Below are 7,405 nucleotides of genomic sequence, written 5' to 3'. Positions count from 1 at the left end.
CCTAGTAACTCAAAATGAAACACATTTCAAGGATAAAAAAACAAAAACAAAAGTCATGTAAGCTAAGAAAAGACCATTTTCCTTTGTGAAGGGGAGAAATACCCTCCTACATTTGTTATCCCATCAGTTTATTTTCACTTAAAGGGGCACTGTAGTGAAAAACTGTAAAAATTTATATGTGCAAACATATACAAATAAGAAGTACATTTTTTACAGAGTAAAATAAGCCATAAATTACTTTTCTCCTATGTTGCTGTCACTTACAGTAGGTAATAGAAATCTGACAGAAGTGACAGGCTTTGGACTAGTCTGCCTCATTATAGGGGATTCTCAAGGATATATTTATTTTCAAAATCACTTAATGAATGGCAGTTGCTCTGTCCAACTGCCAAAAAACTGTGTATTGAGCAGGGAAGCTGGCCAGCATAAGATGTTTAAATCCTTTTTAGGGAATATCTTTATAAAGAATAAAAGCCTTGCTGAGAATCCCCTATGAAGAGATGGACTAGTCCAAGACCTCTCACTTATGCCAGATTTCTACTGCCTACTGTATGTGACAGCATTATAGGAGAAAAGTAATTTATTGCTCATTTTACTCTGGAAGAAACATACTTCTTATTTGTATATGTTTGCACTTATTTTACATTTTATAGTTTTTTGCTATAGTGCCCCTTTAACCACTTTACCCCCGCGCGTACGTATTTCTCCGCCCCTTTTTCCATCCTTTAAAAACCAGGGACGGAGAAACACGTACTTTCCGCGTTCCCGACGCTGTCCGCGCTCCCGCTCGTAAACACGCCGCCCGCCGCTAGTAAAACCGCCGCCGCCCGCTCGCCCGGAGATCAATGAACGGGAAAATCCATTCCCGTTCGTTGATCTAAGCCCCGCAATGATCAGCTGCTCTCCTATGGGCAGCGCGATCATTGTGAGAAGAAACTCACGTGTCCAGCCTCCTTATTCTTCCTCCAAGCTTCCGGAAGGAGGCTTGGAGGTCGCAATAAAGCAAAAAGTTACTGTGGCCATCTTGTGGCCAAATAGTAAACTACACCCTACACATTTTTCACATACAAATAAATGACTTTTACACAAAAAATTAACTCATTACCTCCCACACTCCCCATTTTTTTTTTTTTGTAATTAAAAAAAAAATTAAAAAATTTACAATTAAAAAAAAATACATAATTAGTTACCTTAGGGACTGAACTTTTTAAATATTTAAGTCAGGAGGGTACAACACTGTTACTTTATAAACTATGGGCTTGTAATTAGGGATGGACGCAAAACTGAAAAAAATGCACCTTTATTTCCAAATGAAATATTGGCGCCAAACATTGTGATAGGGACATAATTTAAACGGTTTTATAACCGGGACAAAAGGGCACATACATTTCATGGGTTTTAATTACAGTAGCATGCATTATTTAAAAACTATAATGGCCGAAAACTGAAAAATAATTTTTTTTTCCCCACATTTTTCCTATTTTCCCATTAAAACACATTTAGAAAAAAATAATTCTTGGCATAATGTCCCACCTAAAGAAAGCCTAATTGGTGGCGGAAAAAACAAGATATAGTTCATTTCATTGCGATAAGTAATGATAAAGTTATAGACGAATGAATGGAAGGAGCGCTGAAAGGTGAAAATTGCTCTGGTGGTCAGGGGGTAAAACCCCTCAGTGGTGAAGTGGTTAAGGTTCACTTTATAGTGGACCCAAATTAAAAATACAAGATTTCAGAAATAAAATCTATTTTCTAAATTATAATAATAAATAGCAGCCCTTTTTCAGTTGCATGATGACAAATATAAAATATTTTACATTTATTGTAGGAACCCCTCCCTTCCTTTCAAATTGCTGGACAAAATCCAGCAAACTGGTGGAGTAGGTGGTATCTGGCAATGGAGGAATTGCTAATGGCTGCCCCCAGTATAACCCTAGTTATTAAAAGAGAAGGCTGAAAAGCATGCACTGAAATGCTCATAGGTTTGAAGGAGTGTTTATTTATCTTTGTATGTGTTAGAGTGGTGCAACTAAATATTTTTAATTAAAAAAATGTTTGGTTTGGGTCCGCTTTAAGTTAGTACAAGCAAAAATAGTGTCGCTCAGCACTCAGCCACGGGTAAAAAGCCACCATGAAACAATATATTAAATGTCCTCTCTCACCTGTCTTCACCCTTGTAAACAGCAGCTTCCAGTGGGACATGCTCATAGCATTGAAGAAATGAAGGAACAGGAGTGCGGCATTACAACAAGAGACATAGGCCAGGCACTGTCTCCTCCACTCTTTTTATTGCACAGATGAAAAGATAATAGCAACAGGACAATACATGAAGCAATGTGAAAAAAAGTTGTATCCAGCTGTGCACAGGTGGGAAGAGGTGGGTGTCAGGGAAAACAGATGGGCACAACAGCTGTTTCGAACCGAAGTGGTGCTTGGTCATGTGCTTGTCTGTGTGTTTTTATTTGTCTGACTCTGACCCGGAATCCATTGTCCAGTAACCTCTGGCCCATACAAGCAAGTGACCAAGTGCTACTTTGGTGCAAAATGGCTGTTGTACCCATCTGTTTCCCTGACACCCACCTCTTCCCACCTGTGCACAGCTGGATATAACTTTTTGCACGTTGCTTCTAGAGATGGCCCGAACCTCCGATTTTCGGTTTGCGAACTTCCGCAAAAGTTCGGTTGCGCAAACTTGTGCGAACTGCAATAGACTTCAATGGGGAGGCAAACTTTGAAAACTAGAAACACTTATGCTGGCCACAAAAGTGATGGAAAAGATGTTTCAAGGGGTCTAACACCTGGAGGAGTGGGATAAACGCCAAAAATCCTGGGGAAAAATCTGGATTTGACGCAAAGCAGCGTTTTAAAGGCAGAAATCACATTGCATGCTAAATTGCAGGTCTAAAGTGCTTTAAAACATCTTGCATGTGTATAACTCAATCGGAGAGTGTAATTAGAGAATTGTTTCACATTGACACACCAAACTCACTGTGTAAAGCACTGCAAACAACTGTTTGTGTGACGGCTGTGCTGGACTGGTGTGCACCATGGCCAGAGTGTAGGCCGTGGCGGTTTTCAAGCCCATATGGTCGCTGGGCTGTGGTAGCTCAATGATAGAACAACAGTGACTGTCAGGTTGGTATATGTAGTGATGGTTATTACAATGAGCACCTGTCACACACAGACAGGTACCGGACAGGCTCAGTGACACTGCGTGCGTTCACGTAGGTGGGTGGGTGCACTGAAGTGAACAACAGGTAGTAGGTATATGCAGTGATGGGTATTACAATGTGCACCTGTCACACACAGACAGATACTGGACAGGCTCAGTGACAATCGTGCGCTCACGTAGGTAGGTGGGTGCACTGAAGTGAACAACAGGTAGTAGGTATATGCAGTGATGGGTATTACAATGTGCACCTGTCACACACACAGGTAGGCACTGAATGTGCTGGGCCTGGCAGTGGCACACACAGTAGGAATTACCAAGGCTGTCTATGCAACACAAATGTCAGTGGGACACACACACAAAAAAAAATAGATCACAAGAACAAGATTAGCTCTCAAAAGAGCTGTTGAGGGGTACTTTTTTAGCAATAGCAATCAGCCAGGAGCAAGCTAACAAACCAATAAGAACCGCCTAACTAAGCTTTCCCTATGAGAGTCTGCAGCAGCTATCCCTTCTCTAATTACTGCAGGCACACGAGTGAGTCCAATGCCTGATGCTGCCTGCCTATAAGGGGGGTGGGGCTCCAGCAGGGAGTGTAGCCTAATTGGCTACAATGTGCCTGCTGACTGTGATGTAGAGGGTCAAAGTTGACCTTCATGATGTACTATGGGGGCGAACTGAACTTCCGGAAAAGTTAGCGGACCTCCGCGATTGCGAATCCCGGAAGTTTGCCTGGAACCGTTCACCAGCGAACCATTCGGGCCATCTCTAGTTGATTCATGTATTATCCTGTTGCGATGATCTTTTCATCTGTACAAGTACAATAAAAGCAGTTGTGAAGACAGTGCCTGGCTTATGTCTCTTGTTGTAATGCGTCACTTTAAGTTAGGCATTCATATATTGATACTCCAGCCAACTTGATCACTTTAATTACATTTGTTGACATCTGTTGCTCCCATTATGTTTGATTATTCTTTTCATCAATTTTGGGAACTTAATCAATCATAGGCATCATTGAACATGTTGGAAAAATCTCCATACGAGTGAGGAAGGAGGTGTGGGAATCAATGGCTGCAAAGTGGTGCTAGCAGTTTGATCTATGCTTTGTAGATTTCTACTGAAATGTAATAAGGCTTGAGCTGGCAGTAAGGAAGGAATCACTAACTGGTCAATTTACGATCAAGGGGGGAATCAAATTGACTAATGTATGCTTTGTATATTGGTTCAGCAGCCAGCACATTTATGTATTGCTACAATTTCAAGATTAGAACAACATTAATGTACATTGGTTAATATGCTGTTTAACATGCTCCATAATGTGGATGCTACTATATAAGAAGAAGAGCTAAAATGAATAATGCAGGACTATGTTTTTGCTTGCATGTACCAAAAAAAAAATAATAATAATAAAAATTATATGCATGTATATATATATATATATATATATATACATTTCTGTAATGTACTGTTGTTGTACCCTATGGGATACATTAATGTTTAAACATTAGCATTAGCAAATACTTTTATTTTAGGTTGAGGTAGACTGAGAAAGCACTAAGCTTTATTACAGCTAGTTACTGCTTTCTGTGCCCTTGCAAGGTACCTTTCTTTTTTTGTATTCAGTCCCAGTGGCACAGGTGTCTTTTATTAATGTAAGCCCAGGGTGTCATCAGAAAAAGGAAGTTAGGATCAGCCATTACATGTTTCAATCTTCTTAAAATTTACATAAATGTTTGTCTGAAGTTTGCCTATATGGTGGAATAGTGCTCTATAATAGACTAGTGGAATAGTGCTATTTATGTAAACAACTTTTTAAGGATCATATGGTCTGTAAAATATAACATTGATATTGTTTTGTTTCGATGCAACCTGCAAAAGAATCCTCTATCTTGTATTACCATTCAGGTATTTAGTTTATATGAATTTATGAAATCTTAAAGTAATATAAATGAATTCTACTTGTAATATTTTTGTGAACAAACGGTGTCTTTCTTTTTTTCATCTACTTACATTTCTTTTTTTACTTTAAATTCTAACTAGAATTTACATCTCTACATAATAGCTAAAGCAGGGTAACATTGTAGAACATACATTTCAAGATAATGTTGACAGTTAATAAAAATATCTACAGGTCCAACATCTACTTGTGTTCCTATAAAGATATATTTTTGGATGAAGTAAGAAGGGTCTAGTAAATATTCTGATACCACAATTTTTCAATCAATTGAGAGCATAGTTAATGCAGATCAAAACACAATATTGGTAGCACCAGACCAGCTTGTGAACTGAAAACCAAATGGTAACACCATGTGTGGTACAGCTAACTCAGTGCAGGTAAGCCAGCCTGAAGCCATGGATGTTCTGTAACAGTTTATCAAAATAAATATCCTACTATCGTATTACCCATTGCCTAATGGCAATGTATGTAATGGTAATTTTACTGATATTCTACTAGTGGCTTTGCCTTTTTTAGGTGTTCATGGGTGAGGCCAGCTGTTCTCACTTTTAGTGGAGCAAATGAGAGGAGTGCCACAATCAAAGGGTCTTTGTTTAGCATAGCCACGACTTCCATGTCAATATTTTGAGCAGTTGTCTCCATACAGTTACTTATTGGTAATCAATTATTATATAAATCATAGACCACAATTTAATTAGACTCTAGAGAGCTGTGAGACACGAAAAAAAAGTAAAGCCTGGTTCACATTTTTATGTTGTGTTGACATTTACATCAGTGCAACACAATATGTCTCCAGCACTTCACTCTGTTGTGGTGCCAGTGTGGATGTGTACCATTTATAAAATATGGAGAAATGTGTTATGTTGTGTTAAATTGCTGCCCACTGCATCACAACAGATTGGTGTGAAATGGTTCATGTCAAAGTAGGAATCTGGTCCACCTTCTAATTCCTGTCCCATTCTCGTATCATTAGAACACAGCACAGTGGAACTTGTGTGAACCAGCCCTAATCCTGGGATCCTAGATCAAATTTGTTAGAGAATTGTGTGTTATTAGATGACAAGGATTTGCAACCCTCAGTTTGGGTTTATTTTCTATTTGAAAAAAAGTTGTTGCCGCAAATGCATGTAAGTAATTGCAATATTTCTGTGATCCTTCCTGTGGAGGGATCTGATCAAACTGAAAGTTATGATGGGTCTAGATCAAAAATAAATGTTGTCCAAGAATCTCAAACCCTGGAGACTCTTCACACCCCCCCCCCCTGTCTTAAACCTCCCCCCTAGTGACTAGGCTATTTTTTACAATTAAGGCCACTGCAGCTTTAAGGGCTAGCTGCAGGGCCATACAACTCAGCGCACAAGTGACCCCCCCCTTTTTCTGCCCACCAACAGAGCTTTCTGTCGGTGGGCTATGATCGCTCCTACAATGTTTATTTTTTAAAATATTTATTTCTTTATTTTTTTAAATACATTTCCCTATTGTTTGTTTATTTTTTTATCCCTCCCTCCTCCCGCCAGCCAATCAGTGCGATCGGCTGTCATAGGCTTCAGCCTATGACTGCGGATCACTTCCCTGCCGCCCAGGGGGACAGCCGTGACTCACGGCTGTCCCTAGTACAGAGCTGCCGTAGATCGCAGCACTGTACAGAGTAAAACCGCCGTCTAACAGTCTCCTAGTGGTGATCGTCGCTGGGAGACTGAAGACGGAGCTCCGTCATCCGAGTGGAGTTGCACAACAGCGCAATGTCCTGAAAAACCCCGCCGCAGGACTTCATGCCAATTGGCATGGGGCAGTCCTGGGGCTGCTGCCACATTCACGCCAGTTGGCGTTACGCGGACGACAAGAGATTAATGTAAGAAATGATGTAGAAAATTGTGTACTTGCTGTTTCCAAAGTTCTTTTTCTTTCATTTTTAATATATTTTTTATTTTATTTTAATAAAACAAAAAAAAAACAGTGGCCCATATACAAAAAACAAAACTTTTCCTCCTGAGTTAGGTGATATTTTCACACTTTGTCAATAAAATGCCTCTTAAACCACCAGAAAGCAAATACACACACATTGACAATGATTTTTAAGGTACTTTTCACCTACGTTTTAATAAATTTTCCATTTTAATGTGCTGAAAAGTTGTTATTATTAAATAAGTTGATAAATAATCTCCTAGGAGAAAATTCAGGAGAAAACTTTACTTGCATATGGACCATTGTATCTGCAGTTTACCATTTTTGCATAAACTTGGCTGTGCATACATGGAAATCTCTCACCTGTCACTTAT

Source organism: Hyperolius riggenbachi, chromosome 2 (assembly GCF_040937935.1).
Source record: "Hyperolius riggenbachi isolate aHypRig1 chromosome 2, aHypRig1.pri, whole genome shotgun sequence".
Classification (NCBI taxonomy): domain Eukaryota; kingdom Metazoa; phylum Chordata; class Amphibia; order Anura; family Hyperoliidae; genus Hyperolius; species Hyperolius riggenbachi.
This window is presented reverse-complemented; position numbering follows the sequence as displayed.